Here is an 18050-nt window from a genome sequence, read left to right on the forward strand (position 1 = left end):
GGCCTCAGGAGCAGCAGGAGCCGACGGCGCGTGCGCCGGATTTGCTGGGGCTCTCCGTTCGAGGGGAGGAGCCGAGAGGGGGCCGGGCGAAACAGAGCCGTGAAGAACTGGAGAGCTCTCCCACACCTCGCGCAGCTCCGCCCACAAGTCCCTGAAGCTCCGTCCTGAGTTCCAATCAGTGGGGCGCTAAGGCTTGTTACTAGTGTTCTTAAAGGATTTGCTTGGAATACACTTTACACAAAGGTACTTGCTAACTTATTACCAAAAAACATAATACTGACAAGTCATACTCTACCTGGGGCTTCCATAAATTGCATCTCTCAAAATATCTTGGAACGTGTGAAAATTTTATTTCTTCGATGGGAGTAATGTCAGAATCGCATTAGACCTTGTTTGATTGCAGCTTTGAAAATTATAACTCTAATAGAGAAAAAAGCATTCATTAATAATATTAATTACTGTTAAAATTAGTTACTGTGGACAGACATTTCCTTATAAATTAAACAGTGATAAGTCTTACTTCTTGTAAGAGTTCATTCAGTATTAAATTTTGTTGAGAGAGAATACATCTAGGGAAAAATACTCCTCACAAGTACGTTGTGTATTACCTCATGTTATGTGTCCAAATGAATGTGAACAACTAATGCCTTGCACTCACTTGGGGAATTTTTCAAGATGAATTTTTAAACCCATAAAAATATGAGGACAGTATGTGTGCCTGGGCATGGTAGTCCTTTAACAGTTTCAGACTCCACATTTATTCACATACAGGTTAGCTATTTTTTAAACGACATTAAAATGTTGGAATTGGAGCAGTATTAATGCTTTTAAAAATGTTTATCCAGGATAAAGAGACTTGAATGAAGCTGATTCAATTCATTAATTTATTCCACAAATAAACATTGAGCGCAAATGTTTATAGCATGAGGGAATAACGTTATGAAAGACTAAATATGTAGGAATCAAATCATACAGCAGTGGAGCTTATTTTTTAAAGAAGCATGTTCAATTCTTCTGTAAACTGGAATTAAATTTTATAACATTAAATTTGAAAAAAAAAGTAAATATATAGTACGATTTATGGGACAACTACATGGAGGCTGGTTCTCCTTCAAGACAACTGTCACCTTTTCCCTTCCAGGGCTTAAGGTACAGTTGAGATACAAACAAGTCAACAAGCAACTGCTGTATATTGTGTCAGCAAATTTTTGTTCCAGCTTCCTGTCTTATAAAACCTTCCATTCTGTACAATTCCTCAGAGTATTTCTCTGCTTGAAAGATGGGATATGCTGCCCAATTCAAGAATTGCTTAATAAAACCAATCAGAATCTTCAAATTTACTTGGTTTAATTTTGGTTTTTTACAACATAAAATGAATGAATTGGTCTAGGGAAGGGAGAAAAGGAGACAGAGGTGTTCCAGGCTAAGGAAATGACATGTGCAAATGCCCAGGGTTAGGAGAGCATGACTAGTCAGATTCCCCAAAAGCTGGACCATCTTTAATACCCCTGGTACATTTCACCATAACATTAGTTGTAGCCAATTTCATTGCAACCTCATCTGTTTTCCTCATCACTACTAAAAAAGTAAACTCCAATCTCTCTGAACCTCTAGTTCCCTGACCTAATCTACTGCTGTTATGTGCCCTCTCACGTTTCCATTGTGCTGTAGAAACTTCCATTCCAAAAATTTAATTACTTAATAAATGTCTTCGTTTTCAATGATGATTCTTGTACCTCCTTTTCTAAAATGCAAGGTTACCCAGCAGCCCTTTCAAATGGACATCACTCATCCTCCTACCTCATTTTCTCAAAATGTAGAGATGGCATCCATTTCTTTCACCACTGGCTTTCATACCTATTATTTCTCCAGTCAAAATCCTAGCAACTTCATTATTTAACCAGCTCCATTCTGGGAACTTCATTTCCATTCTATTTAAAACATCAGCCATACAATGGATTGTTTTACCTCTCCTATTATAAAACCAAACATTACAGTCCTTGACAACTTTCTACAGTCATTGGAAGAAATTATGCTGAGTTATCTAAGAGGGAAAAGAGAGTCCAAAAACTAGCATTCAAATTTCTGTAAAAGAAATTCCTAGATTTTATGAATAAAAATACATGGACACATTTATATTTAATAAATAATGCCTACTTACTGTCTAAAAATAGGCTGTACTAATATATATTACCACCAAGACTACATGAGAATTCTTTCTAATTTTCCAAACACTTGGTCATAAAGTATTAGAAATCATTTTTCAAAACTTGTAATTTTTAAGTAATTTTAGATTTATAGACAAGTATGACAGTAATTCTGAATTCCTATTTACCCTTCACCCAGCTTCTACCTATGTGAACATTTTGCATAACCATGGTACCTTTAAAAAACTAAGAAATTAACTTAGTACAATATTATTAACCAAATAGCAAATTTTATTTGGATTTCACTGGTGTTCTCACTAATGCTTTTTCTGTCCCAAGATCCAACCCATGGGACCATATTGCATTTAGATTAGCAATCTTTCAACCTGTGGAATCCATGTGTTAAAAAGAAAAAAAAAAACACAAAAAGAAGGTATGAAGAAAAGAGACAAAGAGGACAAATATAAAATTAAAAAATAGCTAATTGCTTTTTTGATTTGCATTTAATAAAGGTGGAAAAAGATTGCTGGTTGTCTCCCAATACCTATTATCCCTTTCTTCATAAATAAAAGCCCCCAATATTAAATAGGCACAGACTTTCCAAAAAGCAACTACATTTCCTGACTTTCTTGAGGTTATGTGTGGTTATGTAATTAAGTTCTGGCTAATGGAATATTAGCAGAAAAGGTATGTGCAACTTCCAGGCAATGATATTAAATTAATTTTTTCCTTCCTTTTCTAGATGACTTTTATTTCTTTTTCTTGCCTAATTGCCTTCCTAGAACATTCAGGATACTGTTGAATAAAAGTGGTGAAAGTGCATTTCCTTGTCTTGTCCCTGATCTTAGGAGGAAAGCTTTCAGTCTTTCACTATTTAGTCTGATGTTAATTATATGTTTTCACAGTTGCCCTTTATCAGGGGTAGGAATGCACTGTTTCTAATTGGTTGTTATTATTATGAAGTTTTGAATTTATTAAATGCTTTCTATTAAGATGCTCATCTACTGATCAATATGGTATAATACATTGTTGACTTAAATATGTTGAACTAACCTTGCATTACTGTTATAAATTCCACTTAGTCATGGTGTGTATGTTACTGGATTCAGTTTTGCTAGTATTTTGTTGAGTATTTTTGCATCTATGTTCATAAGGGACATTGCATTGCCATGATTTTTACATTATATAAGGAATCTTTATTAAGAATTGCTAAAATAGCATCTCCTATAATATTTTTCTGTAGAACTTGAAGGCACATATCATTAATTACTGTTGGCATTCTTAGAAAATTTTTAATCTCCTAATGATCTGCCATCATCTGGTTAAATATTTTCGTTATATAATCCATCATGTTTCTCTTTTCATTGTACATTCAAATTCAAGGTATTCATGCATTGCCACACATACTATAAGAATGATTATTTCCTAATAGCTGCAACCACAAACAGCCTTAATGTAATATTTTGCCAAAGAATACTCTTAACATTCATAATTATCTTCAACTAAGCAAGCTGAACATGACTGTGCAAGGATCATCAACAATGAAGATGAAAAGCTGATACATATTTAGAAATATCCTTCACACTACTTCAATGAAATGTAGTAAAGTAAGTAGCATATTGTTGCTGTGGACACTTGCTATAGGACACAGAAACAAACAGATAAATAAAAGCAAACATAGAAAGGGGAGACCTGAATTTGAGTCCAAACTTTGCCACTGAATTTCTGTTACCTTTAAAAAGTCAACTTGAACTCTTGGAAATTCTGACTCTTCATTTAGAATATGGAAATGATAATAATAACCTGTCTAGTTAAATGAAACATTTTGAGGAACAAATGACAAAGTACCCTAGCTCCAAAATTACTCCAGGAAGATGAAAAAAAAATCCAAGAAATAGGATGGGCATGCAATGCAAACAATGATATAAAAAGAAAAGGAAAATAAAAGTCTATAATTAAATGTGAATTATACTGATAATGAAATTGTGGAATTTAATGCAATTATTAATCAGAAATAAGTAAACTAGAGGAGTCATAAATTTTAAATGTTTATAACCAAATCCAAGAGAGTTGGAGATAAAGAAATGAGGGTACTTGGGAAAAGTAAAATAAGAAAAATGAAGACAAAAATTGAATTGTCTTATACAATTTTAGGAGAGTCTGTAGATCCTGATTAATTTTTAAACAGCCAGGAAAGTACAAATCAGCAGTAAAACAAGCTCCACTATGTATGAAAATGGAATCTACATTCTGGCATCTACTTACCTGCTTCAAAGCCAGGATCATATCGTGGTGGAGGAGCAGTTCTAGGAAAGATTGGTAGCAGTAACTGCACCCAGGTTTTTACTTGTACATCACAGTTACAGATGTATGATCCGGAAACTGAAAGTCTCATTGGATCCCTGACTTTCATTTCTTCAGCCTTTCAAGTGACTTTGTATGTACCAAATTTCTTCTCAGCATAAAATACCTAGAGTGATTTATCTTTCCTCTACTAAAATCTTATCTGATACAGTGTTTGATATAGAAAGGTGTTTAGAAAATAAATAGAACCTCAACAGTGGGAATTGAAGATTTATTATTTGACTTGGTATGAGTTAAAAGGCAGTGATGACTTCATCACCAATGGAAAATAATATACTGGTAGTCTAGGGATGTATGATAAAAGTTACTTACATTATCAAATGTGATTACTTGGAATGAGATACCTGTTGAAGGCAAGCCTTTGGTAACAAGTGTTTGTAATAATTGACATCAAATGTAGAAATAAGAACTATTGAGCTGGGTTGAAGTCAGTAGCTAGCCAAACAGATGTCACTATGGTCCCTTAAGGATATATCCCTTACCGAAAGTCCATGGTTCATTTTATTTTTAATATTTTCAGAGATACTTGAAGGGTCCCCACCAGTAAGATGGCAAACTTCCGGCTTCTCTTCGGGGGGGTGGGGGGGTCCTCAGTTCCCGCCGGCGCCACCTGAAGCCCAATCACCTCTCGCCCCCCTCCCAATCCCAGCACCTAGCCAACAGCCACCAGCCCCGTATAAGTGACACCTCAATCAATACATGCCCCTTCCTATATAACCCAGCACCTTTCCCTAATAAAGCGGAACTCTCCGGTGAATTGCTGCTATGTGTCGCTCCTTTCCTTTCATTGGTGCCGAATCCCGGGAGACGGGACACCCCAACTGGGCCCCGTCTTTCCCCGACACCAGCAGCAGCTTGCCCTCGTCCTCTTTTTCCGGCGCTGGCTCATCACACTCACCACTCCTCTCTGGCCTTTAGGTAAGTTTTCCCCCCGGAGTGGGCCACTCTTTCCCAAGCTATCGCAGTGCCATTGACCGTGATCGTCCGGCAAGACCCTGACGCTCGGGGATGAGGAGGGAACTCTCCCCGCCTCAGGCCTTCACGGCTGCGGAGGACTCTCAGGCTCCCCCCCTCCAACAGCCATAAACGAGGTGACTCCTTTGCGGATGAGAACGCTCCCTTTCCCCCCCCTCCTCCTTCTGCTCCATCCGCCGAAAACGCCTAGCGCTAGGTACCTCGTGACTCCAGCACTCTGCCTTCTTAGGGAAGTCTGGGTGACGACCCACACTTCCTAAGAAATTCCGACTCATATACGAGTTTCCGCAGACCACCAAGGATCATTGGGGACGCCCTTTGTCTCCTTGTGGTCTGCTTCCAGTCCGAGGATCTCCGTTCATCTTCCCCTGTTTGTCTCCTTCTCTGTCCTTTAGCCATGGGAGCCTCCTCATCCCTCCCTGAAAGTTCACCTCTTGAATGCCTGCTTAAGCATCTGGCTACCCTCTCCCTGACGCCTGATATCAAACCAAAACTTCTCCGTAAATATTGCTCCCAAGATTGGCAGACATACCCCCTAGACAATAACAACCAATGGCCTGCAGGGGGAACTCTTGATCCTAACATCACTCGCGATCTTTTTAACTACTGCCAGCGCCTGAAAAAATGGAAGGAGATTCCCTATATCGAAGCTTTCCGCCTCCTCCTCTCCCCGCCCCCTCCCAAGTTCTAATAGCCTGCAAGCCACCGCCCCCGCAGAAGCCTCCCGTTCACTCCCTTCCCCTTCTTCTCCTACAACAGCCCTTCTCCCTTCCTCCCCAACCATCTCCTCCCCCATCTCACCTCCTCCACCTTTATTCCCTGCAGATTAAGCCTGAGCCTTTCAGCCCCCCTTTAACTAGGTCCCAGGGGCCTCCTCCGTCTTTGCCCTCATCACCTGTTTCTCCCCTGTTAGGGGCCGCCTTTGTCTTCTCACATGTTTGTAGGGAGAATGGGAAAGCACCTTCCCCCATGTCTGAATGCAGCATGGGAAAGCACAAGCTAGAGAACAACCGGTGCAGTCCTTAGAAGTTATCTGTCCACAAAAACATATCTTGCCAAGACTCCTCACTCTGAAAATAGGGAGACCTTGAAGATGTGTAGAAACACCGCCCCTGCTTCTAAATATGCCCTTCCCCCACTTGTGGATGTGGCAGGAATGGAGAACAAAGAACATTCTGTTTACGCATTCCATAAGCAATTAACTAGATCCCTGCTGCAGCTCAGTTAGTAGAGCATGGGACTCTTAATTCAGAGTCATGAGTTCAAGCCCAACTAGAGTGGCAGAAGTAAGCAGCTGAGCTGCTAGCTGGCGACATGTGGGTCCGATTCTATCTGTCTTTATTTTCTTTGCCCCCCTTCTGCACTTCAGGACCTGCTCGACTAGGCACGGCTAGACCGCGTCACTCCCCCACAGACTGAGCCAGAACCCTTCAGTCCCCCTCAGACTCAGTCCCGAGAGCCTCCCAAAATTATCGCCCCCCTCCAGGAGGTAGCAGGATCCGAAGGCATCGTGCGCGTTCACATCCCTTTCTCCTTAAGAGATTTAGCCCAACTAGAGAAACGCCTAAGTTCCTTTTCCTCTGATCCCATGACATACATCAGGGAGTTTCAATAGACCCTCCAGTCTTACAGCCTCACACATCATGACATTTTCATGCTCCTGGCCAATACTCTCCTCCCTGAAGAGCGTAGACGAGTTTGAGACTTGGCCCAAACGCAGGCTACCGAAACCCACAGGACTGACCCCACCTATCCCCCTGGCCCCACTGCTGTCCCCGAACAAGACCCACACTGAGATTATAACACCGCCATGAGACTCCACTCTCGAGATATTTTTGCCTCCTGCTTAATAGCAGGTCTGAAAAAGGCAGCTTGTAAAGTAATGAATTTTCAAAAGCTCCAAGACATAATTCAAAAGAGAGACGAAATCCCCTCCGAGTTCTTAGACAGACTCACTCAAGCCCTATTACAGTATACCAGCCTGGACCCAGAAACACCTGAAGGAAGACATGTCCTTATGACATACTTCTTAGCTCAAAGCTACCCCGACATTAAAGCTAAACTCAAAAAGTTAGAACAGGGCCCCGCTACCCCACAGACTGAGATCCTAACAGTGGCCTTTTAAGTCTTCCATAACCGGGAGGAGGAGAAAGAACGCCGTAAACAAAAGGCTGATCAGGCCAATTTCCAAATGTTGGCCCAGCTGATAAAACCACAACCTGGGTGCCCCTCTACAAACAAGCCCCCCCCCAGGAGCTTGTTTCAAGTGTGGAAAAGAGGGACATTGGTCAAGGGCGTGCCCCTCCCCCAGATCTCCTACCACCCCATGCCCCAGATGCCACAAAAAGGGCCACTGGGGGTCTGATTGCCCAACCACCTGAAGGGGAGGCTGGACGAACAACCCCCATCCTAAGCCCGCCGTAGTGGGGCTGGCAGAAGAAGATTGATGGGGCCCGGGGGCTTCTCGCCCGACCATTTCCATCACCAAACAGGAGCCCAGGGTTACTTTAACAGTAGACGGTCACCCCATCTCCTTCCTCCTAGACACAGGAGCCACCTTCTCAGTCTTGCGAGAATACCGGGGCCCTACCATGCCTGCCATTACTCCTATAGTCAGGGTAAGAGGTAAACAGATTTTCCCATTAAACCCCCCCCGCTTTATGCACAATCCAAGACAATCCCATACCTTTCTCCCACTCCTTCCTGGTTATGCCCCCAGTGTCCCATCCCTTTACTAAGATGGGACATACTTTCCCTCCTCCACATTTCCATAACTATATCCACCCCCACAGCCCCCAGTACTCCCTTTCTGATGGCCCTCATAGCCAACGACCCCCCTCTACCAAATGAAAGCTCCGGTTCTGCCCTCATACACCCTGTAAATCCCCAAGTTTAGGACATTACAAGCCCCTCTGTGGCCCTATGTCCCCCTGCCTCTATCAAATTACATGACCCCTCTCAGTATATCTGTCAGGCCCAATACCCCCTAACCACTTCAGCCCTCATAGGCCTCCAACCCATCATTCAAGCAGACCCACTCACTCCCCATTTAATACCCCCATATTAGCTGTTAAAAAAACCAACGGATCTTGCCGCCTTGTCCAAGACCTTCGCCTCATCAACATAGCCATTGTCCCTATCCATCCCTTAGTTCCAAATCCATACAGCCTCAGCATCCCACTTCTCAGTCCTAGATCTCAAAGACCCATTTTTCTATCCCTCTAGATCCCTGCTCCCAAGATTTTTTCATCTTCACCTGGACGGACCCATACACAAGACATTCTAAACAACTCACTTGGTCAGTTTTGCCACAAAGCTTCCGAGATAGTCCCCATATTTTTAGACAGGTCCTAGCTCAGGACCTCAAACAGTTTCATCATGATCACTCCAAGTCTACCTTATAATACATAGACAATCTTCTACTCTGCAGTCCCTCGTGAGAACAGTCTCAACTTGACACTGCGTCTCTACTTAACCTTCTAGCTTCCAGAAGTTACCGAGTATCCCCCATCAAAGCTCAAATCTCTTCCCCTTCTGTCACTTACCTTAGATTCCTTCTGTCTCAACAAAGAAAGTCCATTACCTTAGACAGAAAACGACTCCTCTCTGACCTGCCCGTTCCCAAAACCAAGACAGAAATCCTTTCCTTTCTAGGTCTGGCTGGGTATTTTAGAGCGTAGATCCCTAACTTCTCCCTGTTGGCAAGACCCCTATACGACCTCAGCAAGGGCCCCTCTGAAGAACCATTATCATCCTCACCCCGACACTCCTTCATTAAGCTCCGCCAAGCCCTTGTAGAAGCTCCAGCTCTCCATCTCCCTGATTTGTCAAAACCCTTCTCATTATACATTCATGAGAGGTCCAGTCAAGCTCTAAGAGTCCTACGCCAATATTATGGCCCATCCTTTGCCCCAGTAGCTTATCTCTCCAAGCAATTAGACCCCACAGTTCGGGGATGAGCCCCCTGCCTACGAGCATTAGCCGCTAGACAGCTCTTGCAGAAAGAAGCTCATAAACTGACATTCACGGCGCCCCTTACCATTCTGTCCCCACATCACCTAAAAGATCTCTTAACCTACAAAAGTTTACAGACCCTCCCTCCCTCCAGACTCCTGACCTTACTCTCCTCTTTCCTCCAAAATCCCATTCACCCCCTTTGCCAGCCATACCCGAATCATAACTTTTTCCTCCTTTACTGCTACCTTACTGTCCTCTTTCCTCCAAAATCCCGTTCACCCCCTTTGCCATCCATACCCGAATCATGACTTTTTCCTCCTTTACTGCTCTCTCGCTTTTTTTCCTCATTCCTATTGTCTTCCCCACCACCCCAGCCTCCTTTGTATGGCGATTCAAAGTCAGAGAGACTTACACACAGCATCAAACAAAAGGTACTGCCCTCATTGCCACACCAGACTGCCCTCTGAAAAGCTGCTCTGGACCTTTATACCTCCACTTTCCTCCCTCCACCGAAGTGTTCACTAGCAGCTACCCTTATTCTCCCTACCTCTGCTTCCTCTATGACCAAAAACAAGCCTATTGCAGGTGATAGCCAGACACCTACAGGAGATGTCCCTACTCGTCTTGTGCCATTCACTACATGAGTAACTCCCGGTACCCACAGTATTACTCCTCCAACCGTTTCATGAAATATCCCAACGGCTCATTCTCCTTATCAATCCCAGATCCCTGGGACTCTCGATGAGCTGCCAGAGTCACAGCCTTAGTTTACTATGGGGGGTCCTCGACCCCCACGGTACCCTTCATATCTCTCAAAAGTATGTTCCCTCTCATTCCCAGATCTCTCAAGTTGCATCAGATATCAGACATTCCGAAAAAGTCATTATCCAAACTCTTGACGGCGCCTCTTCATCTTCTTACCCCCGCCCCTCTTCCCATTTCTCCTACTCTTCATTACAGCTCATTCAGGACACCACCATCTTTCTCAACCACACCCTTAACACAGCCAATTGTTTCTTGTGCGCATCACTACAGCGCCCACTGCTGGCTGCCGTGCCCCTTAATATTTCCAACTACTCCTTCCATGCAGAAAGACAACCCCTCTGCCCCCTGGCAGACATACTCCTATGAGAACCAGAATACGCAGATAATCTCACCATCCACCACTATGTAAGCTCAACTCCACCCCCCTTCAGCGCACTTCACTGCCTCTCTATCTACACCCCTACCTCCGGCTCTAAGACTTTTACGCAACCGGGACACTTCTTTTAGTGTAATGGCAGTCTTTTCAACTCAGTGCCTCTCAACTCCGATACACCCTGCATTCTTGTCACCCTAATCCCACAGTTTACACTTTACAGCATGGCAGAATTTCTTAAGCTCCAACCTCCCTTGCCCTTGTGCACAAAAAGGGCTGCTTTCCTTCCCATCATGGTCGGTATCTCTTTAACCACCTCAGCCATTGGGGCAGGGTTTTCAGGAGAAGCCTTGGGTCACTCTCTATAGGCAGTTAGAGATCTCAACGCCAAACTTGAGGGAGCCCTGACATCCACTGCCGATTCCCTAGCCTCTCTCCAAAGACAGGTCACTTCGCTAGCTAAAGTCACCCTTCAAAACCGGCGGGCCCTAGATCTGCTTACAGCGGAGAAGGGCAGCACCTGCGTCTTCCTCCGTTTTTACTCAGGAACTACCAGCTTCTGGCCACAGAAGATCCCTCACCCTCACGTGACCTCCTCACCACATGCTGAGATGGACCTCTCCACTGGAAACTGTTCCTGGAAACAATGGCCGCAGATGCCTGCATCCTGACACCCATATCCTCTTAGCACCATTAGAATCAACAGGTCCTCGACCTATAGTTACAAAGAACCTTCATTAATTTCCAACCTGAAGAAGTCCACATCTACTCATCCTTACTGTGGGGAATCCTATCAACCCTTTCCTCCCAATCCTCAAACCCTCACTCCCTTCTACGCCCCTGTTCACCAAGAAGCAGTCAGAGAGAGAGCAACGTCCACAAACCCATAGAGGAGAAAGGGGGGAATGAAGGGTCCCCACCAGTAAGATGGCAAACTTCCGGCTTCTCTTCGGGGTCCTCAGTTCCCGCCGGCGCCACCTGAAGCCCAATCACCTCTCGCCCCCCTCCCAAGCCCAGCACCTAGCCAACAGCCACCAGCCCCGTAGAAGTGACACCTCAATCAATTCATGCCCCTTCCTATATAACCCAGCACCTTTCCCTAATAAAGCGGAACTCTCCAGTGAATTGCTGCTATGTGTCGCTCCTTTCCTTTCAATACTAAAGATAAAACAATATTGGTAAAGAAAAGATTTTGCTCAAATATCTTCAAGAGTTAAGAATGTTAAATGCTTCCATAGAAAAAACAGAATATCTACAAAATAATAGGAGTCAGGTTCAAATCATAATTCTCAACTGCAACTTTGGATGGCTAGGATCTTCTAATATCATTTCAATGTTTTCTAATCAAGGATTCATGGAAAATCATCCTTTTCAAATTATGTAAATATGCCAACCACAGAATTTTCTTCAAGGTTTTAGGCAGCAAGGACCTACTCTAATGTTACATGAGTAAAAACTTCCCACATATATAAAAAATGAGTAATAAATTGAAAAAAGTTAATCAGTATTTCATAGTATGCACACATAGTACAAAATGATGCAAAGAAATTTTCATCTTTGTGCCCTCACCAGTCATCTCTCTAGACATAACAAAATTAACTTTTTTAAAAAGGTGCTTAGCTAAGGGCTGAGTTTTATAACAGCTTTATTGAGATATAATTCATGTTCTATAAAATTTACCCTTTTGTGGTGTAAAATTCAGTGTGTTTAGCATATTCAAAGTTGTGCAACCATTCATCACTATCCAATTCTGTAACATTTACATTACGCCAGAAAGAAACCCCATACCCATTAGCAATTACTCCGCATTTCCCCATTCCTAGCCCCTGGCAGTCACTAATCTATTCTTTCTCTATGAATTAGCCTATTCTAAATACTTCACACAAATGGAATAAAAAATGTGTGGTTTTATGTGTCTGGCCTTTTTTTACCTAGTATTGTGTTTTCATGGTTCATCCATGTTGTAACATAGTTTGTTTTTAAACTAACATGATACTGTGAAACGTTACCAGTGTTTCTTCTGCTTGGTGAAAAGACAAAAGTAAGAGGTGAGCACTTCAATATTTGCCATAATAGATGTTTATTAGACAGATCTCTTACACAAACTGAGGTACTGAATCATGTTTCAGTGCATATGAATGGCAGTCTTAGAGGCTGTGTTTCACAAGGGGCAAGTCCCAAGAAAGCAAAGCAGATGGGCAAAGACAGCATCAGTGGAGCAACATCATAAAGTGTAAATATTGGATGTTAGACAGACAAGGTTAGTTAGAGACAGGAGGTTTCATGTCATCAACTCAAGAGGTGGAGAAGCTTTCAAACAAACAAAAGTGCACAACTGATACCTTCTGTTCTTTTTAATCCATTAGAGCTTTAGGTGACAAATGATAAGCAAACTCCCTAACATTGTTCTAAATCTATGTAACTCAATGTTTTAAAAATAATCCCTTACTGGAAAATATAATACAAATAAATGTACATATCAAAGGATTTTTAAGAAGGAAACACCCCTATAAAAACCATCTATGCCAAGACCAAAGAAACCTCTCTAGAGTTCCTTCAATACCCTCTGCTACCCATAAAGGGAGTCATTATCTTGAGTCCAACACTATTTTTAAATGTATGACATTTAAAATGGACTCATATAGTATGTGTTTTGTCATCTCTGGTTTCTTTGACTAATATTTTGGTAAGAATCTTCTGTGTTGCTGGGTGTAGCTGTAGTTCATTTGCATTCCAGTAGCACATGCTTGAATGTACCATAACTTATTTATTCATTTGTCCTTGATAAACATTTTGGCTCTTTCCAGCTATATAATTAATGATTCTGTATGCATTCTTATTTGTGTCTCTTGGTGCACATAAGCACACATTTCTGTTGAGTTTATATCTCAAATAAAATTAATGGACCACATAGTGTTCAAATATTCAACTTCAGTAGAAAAAATCATGTGGATTTTCAAGGTGTAGTACCAATTTATACTCTCTTCATCAATGTATTTAGGTGTGATTTTCTTCTAAATGACACTTAAAGAGTTTTGAATTTTTAGTTTGATATTACATCAGATTTCAAACAATCTTTGTTATTGTTTAAAAATATTCTTTTCTCCTCTAATTTCCTAGTCTTCTCTAGAACTTCAACTTCATGTATCTTGAATACTATTTTCTATGTCTCCTGCACTTTCTCCATTTATCTTAAGAGTTCCTTTAATTTCTTTCTTCTTGCACTGTATTACAAGCAGCAAGGAGAAAAGGGGTGTATCTTCAACTATTTGCTTGGAAAACTCCTCAGTTAAATATCCAAATGCATTATTTACAAATTCTATTTCATACTCAACAATAGAACACAAGTCAGCCAAGTTGTCTGACACTTATAACAAGGATTACCTTTCCAACAGCATGTTACTTCTTTCTGATCTCCCCAGAAGCACCTTTAATGTTCTTATTTCCACCAGTATCCTGTTCATGACAATATATATATTCTCATATTCTCAGATAGAAGCTTTCTCTACTGTACTAAATTCCACCTGAACTCTCATCAGAATAGCCTTTTATGTCTATATTTCTACCAAGTATCTTTTCAATGCCATCTAGAATTTTCCTATCGTGCACTTCAAAATTCTTTGAGCCTCTACTCATTACCCAATTGCAAAGACACTCCCTCAATTTTTAGGTATTTGTTTCAGTAGCATCTCGTTTCTGGTACCAAAATCTGTTTTACTTTTCAAGGACTGCCATAAAAATTACTACAAATTAGGTGACTTAACACAACAAGAATTTATTTATTTTTCACCGTTCTGGAGACTATAAGTCTGAAATCAAGGTGTTGACAGGGGCATACTTCCTCCAAAGGCTCTAGAGGAGAGTCTTTGAGTTCCTAGTGACTTCTGCTATTCCTGGGCTTGTGGTAGCATAACTCCAATTTTTGCTCCATCTTTACATGGCCTTCTTCTTTGTGTATCTCTGTGTTTGTGTGTTCCTTCCTCCTCTTATAAGGAACCAGACATTGGATTTAGAGCCCACACTACCATAATCCAGTATGACCTTATCTTAAGTAATTACATCTACAAAGGCCCTATTTCAAAGTAATTCACACTCTGAGATTCCAGGTGCTTGCAAATTTTCAGTAGGCACTATTCAACTCACTACCACTCTTCAATGTCTTAGAACAGCAAAACAATGTCTGCATTGTCTGAATAACCTAGTCTGCCCATCTTGGAAGTGAAAGTCTGTGAACAGTTTTAAAATCAAGTAATTTTAACTCATAGTATTTTACTAGGGCCCCACATTTTGAGGTATCTGATATTTTTTGATAAAACTACTGGAATTAGTCTGGTTGGGATTAAAGAGGGCATGTCAAGTTTTATTGTGAGATTAATGTTTGCTTTGTAATATGAATTTGGAATATTCATATTTTTCAGTGTTATGGGACAAACTTAATAGTATAAGAATTATCTATAACTTGCAGGTTTGATAGCTGTTGTAGACTGAATTTGTGTACCCCCCACATACATATGTTGAAGCCCTAACCCTAAAGTGATAGTACTTGGAAATGGAGCCTTTGGGAAGTAAGTAGGTGTAGATGAAATCATGAGAGCAGAGCCCCCATGTTGGGATTAGTGTCCTCACAAGTAGAACAGATACCAGAGCCCTCTTTTTCCATTATATGAGGACACAGTGAGAGGACCAGGAAGAGCTTCTCATCAGGAACCGAATCTGCTGGCACCTTAATCTTGGACTGGTGAGTGCTTTTGTAGTTATAGTTATTAATGACCATCAAAGGCAGTTTGCTGACTAATAACACACTTTGCCTTAACACAGGAATACAAACCTCCTGCAGGGTCCTTAATCATCTCTTCCTTCCACAGAAAATCATGCTGGTCAGTTACATTGATGGTTTTTCATGTTAACTGGACCAGGTAATAAAGAAGTTAGCAACTACTTCAGACATATTGTAATTGTAGGCCAGATGGTGAGAAGTAAATAAATCAGGTTTTTGGCATTTCAGTAAAATTCCTAGGGTTCCAATGGTTCCAATGTCAAGAGAGCCCTTTCAAAGTAAAGGACAAGTTACTGCATTTGGCTACTCTCATAAAAAAAGGCATAATACTGTGTGGGCCTCTTTGCATTTTGGAGGCAACATTTACCTCATCTGGGCATGCTACTCTGATGCACTTACTAAGCAACCTGAAAAACTACAGGGCAGGGATCTGAACAGGTCTGGGCTGCCATGAAAATTATGCTTCAACTGAGATGTAGAACCTAGCTTATCTGTTGGTGCTTGAGACAAGTTGCCATGCCTCCTGAGTTAGCTTTCATGAAAGGACTCTTGTCTAACCAAGAGGGCCATAAGATTGAATATGAACAGCATTATTCATCACCAAATGGAAGCCAGATGGGTTTGAGCAGGTCCTGAAAGCTTAAGTAAGTTGCATGAGCAAGTGTCACATATGCCCATGTTCTAAATCTTCCTGCAATAATGCCTCCTTCCCGTCAACCTGCACTGCTGTTTACATGGAGCATTCCTTATGACCAATTAATTGTGAAAGAGATATTTGAGCCTGGCTTACAAATGGTTTTGTATGAAATGCTGTAAATATTTTAAGGACAGTTGTAGCATTATAGTCCCATTCGGGATTGACTCTGAAGGATAGTAGTGAAAAACAATATGGGAGTAGCTTTTCTTACTATTTTCCCTATTGATCCACTAGTGAAATTTTGACTTAGCATTCCTGCAACTGTGACTTTGCAGGTCTAGAAGTCTTAGTTTCAAGGGAAGAATGTGTCTATTAGAAGATAGGGCAAAGATTCCATTAAACTGGAAATTGAGACTGCCACCTTGTTTGGCTCCTCATGTCAGTCAATCAACAGGCAAGTAAGAGGGGTTACTCTATTAGAGTGAGTGATTGATTGTGATTAGCAAGGGGGAAATTGAGATACTACAACTCAAAGAAGGGAGAGTATGTCTGGAATGCTTGTGGTCCCCTGGGGCACCTCTCAGTACTATTTTATTGCCAAATTCCTCCTTCAGTTTCTGGGTTCCTGGACTAGGTTTATGTCTACTTCCATCACAAAGACCTCTAGTGTCTTCTTCCGGACACACACATCAGTGAAGGTGACAATTTAGAGGCAATGAGAAGGGTCTCTCTGTCCTCATGGGCTCTACCCATACCCACAGGTTCTAATGTGTCTTTGTTTCTGCACTTTGTCCTTCTTCCCTTCCCAACTGCCTCCCCTGCTGACTTCAGATTGCAATAAGAACCACTGCTCCCACAACTGCAGGTTGCTATAATAAATATCCATTATATATGTATACATTCCTTATAACAAATATCCATTATATATGCATATATTCTAGAAGTTCTATTTCTCTGGCTGAATCCTGACTGACCTGTCTGCCTACATTTCTGACTTTTTCTAACTTTTCTTTTCTGACTTCTCCCCCCTGGCCTGGTCCGTATATTGTTCATGTTCTCTGGGGTTTTAGCATTGACCTTCTCTTCTTACACTTTCCTTCTTACACATTCTTTATAGACAAGCTCATCCATTCTCAGCAATTTTCAGTAATTCTCATTTATATGCCTTTTCCTTTTAATGAGTACCTCCAGACCAAATTTCTCTCTTGGGTTCAAGAGTGATGCTTCTGCCAGCATTCAGAGTATCTCTAATTGGATATTTCATAGGTATCCCAGATTGAACACTTCCAAAGATGATTCTATATTCCTGATCTTGGTAAGGACATTGTACACCCAGTAACCCGAGCCATATTTCAGTGTCTATTCTAGCACTTATCATTAAAGCTTTGTAATAATTATACCCCCAGCTCTACCAGACTACAAAGTGTTGAAGAAAGACAGCAGTATGTTATTCTTATCCTGAGCAGCATGATAAACTCAGCATGATAATCAATACATAGTAGGCACTTAATATTTTTTAATAAGTGAAAACATGAATGAACAAATGACTGAATGAATGGATTCAGAGAACAGACAGAAATTACCAAGAGGTAGTAAATGGCAACATAGAAGAAGAATAGAACATAGTTACTCTAAAAAAGCTATACTTTGAAGATCTAGATGTATGGTATAATTTTCCAGAAGTTGTAAATACAGATTTCCTAAAATATGTTTAAACCATAAGTTTTCAGTAAAAAGAAGTTATCACGATTTTAAATTGCTAGAGTTTCTTTACTTTTTAGTATTCATTGAATTTTGTACATGAAGTGCTTCGGGTATTTAATTTAAGCTTGTAACAGTATGTGAAGCTTTGAGATTTATAACAGTGGAAGTAGACTTTCATTGACCAAAATATATTTTCATTTTCCTAATAGAAGTTTTATAATTAAATACAGTTTATGCCACGTAACCATACTAGTGGAAGAACATATTTATTTTTAGATTAAGGATAGCTGCAGAATTTTTATTAACAAGTGAGGGTATAATTTGTATTTGTGTTATCAGAAAAATAACTCC

The sequence above is a fragment of the Manis javanica genome, chromosome 6 (genome assembly GCF_040802235.1).
Source record: "Manis javanica isolate MJ-LG chromosome 6, MJ_LKY, whole genome shotgun sequence".
Lineage (NCBI taxonomy): Eukaryota > Metazoa > Chordata > Mammalia > Pholidota > Manidae > Manis > Manis javanica.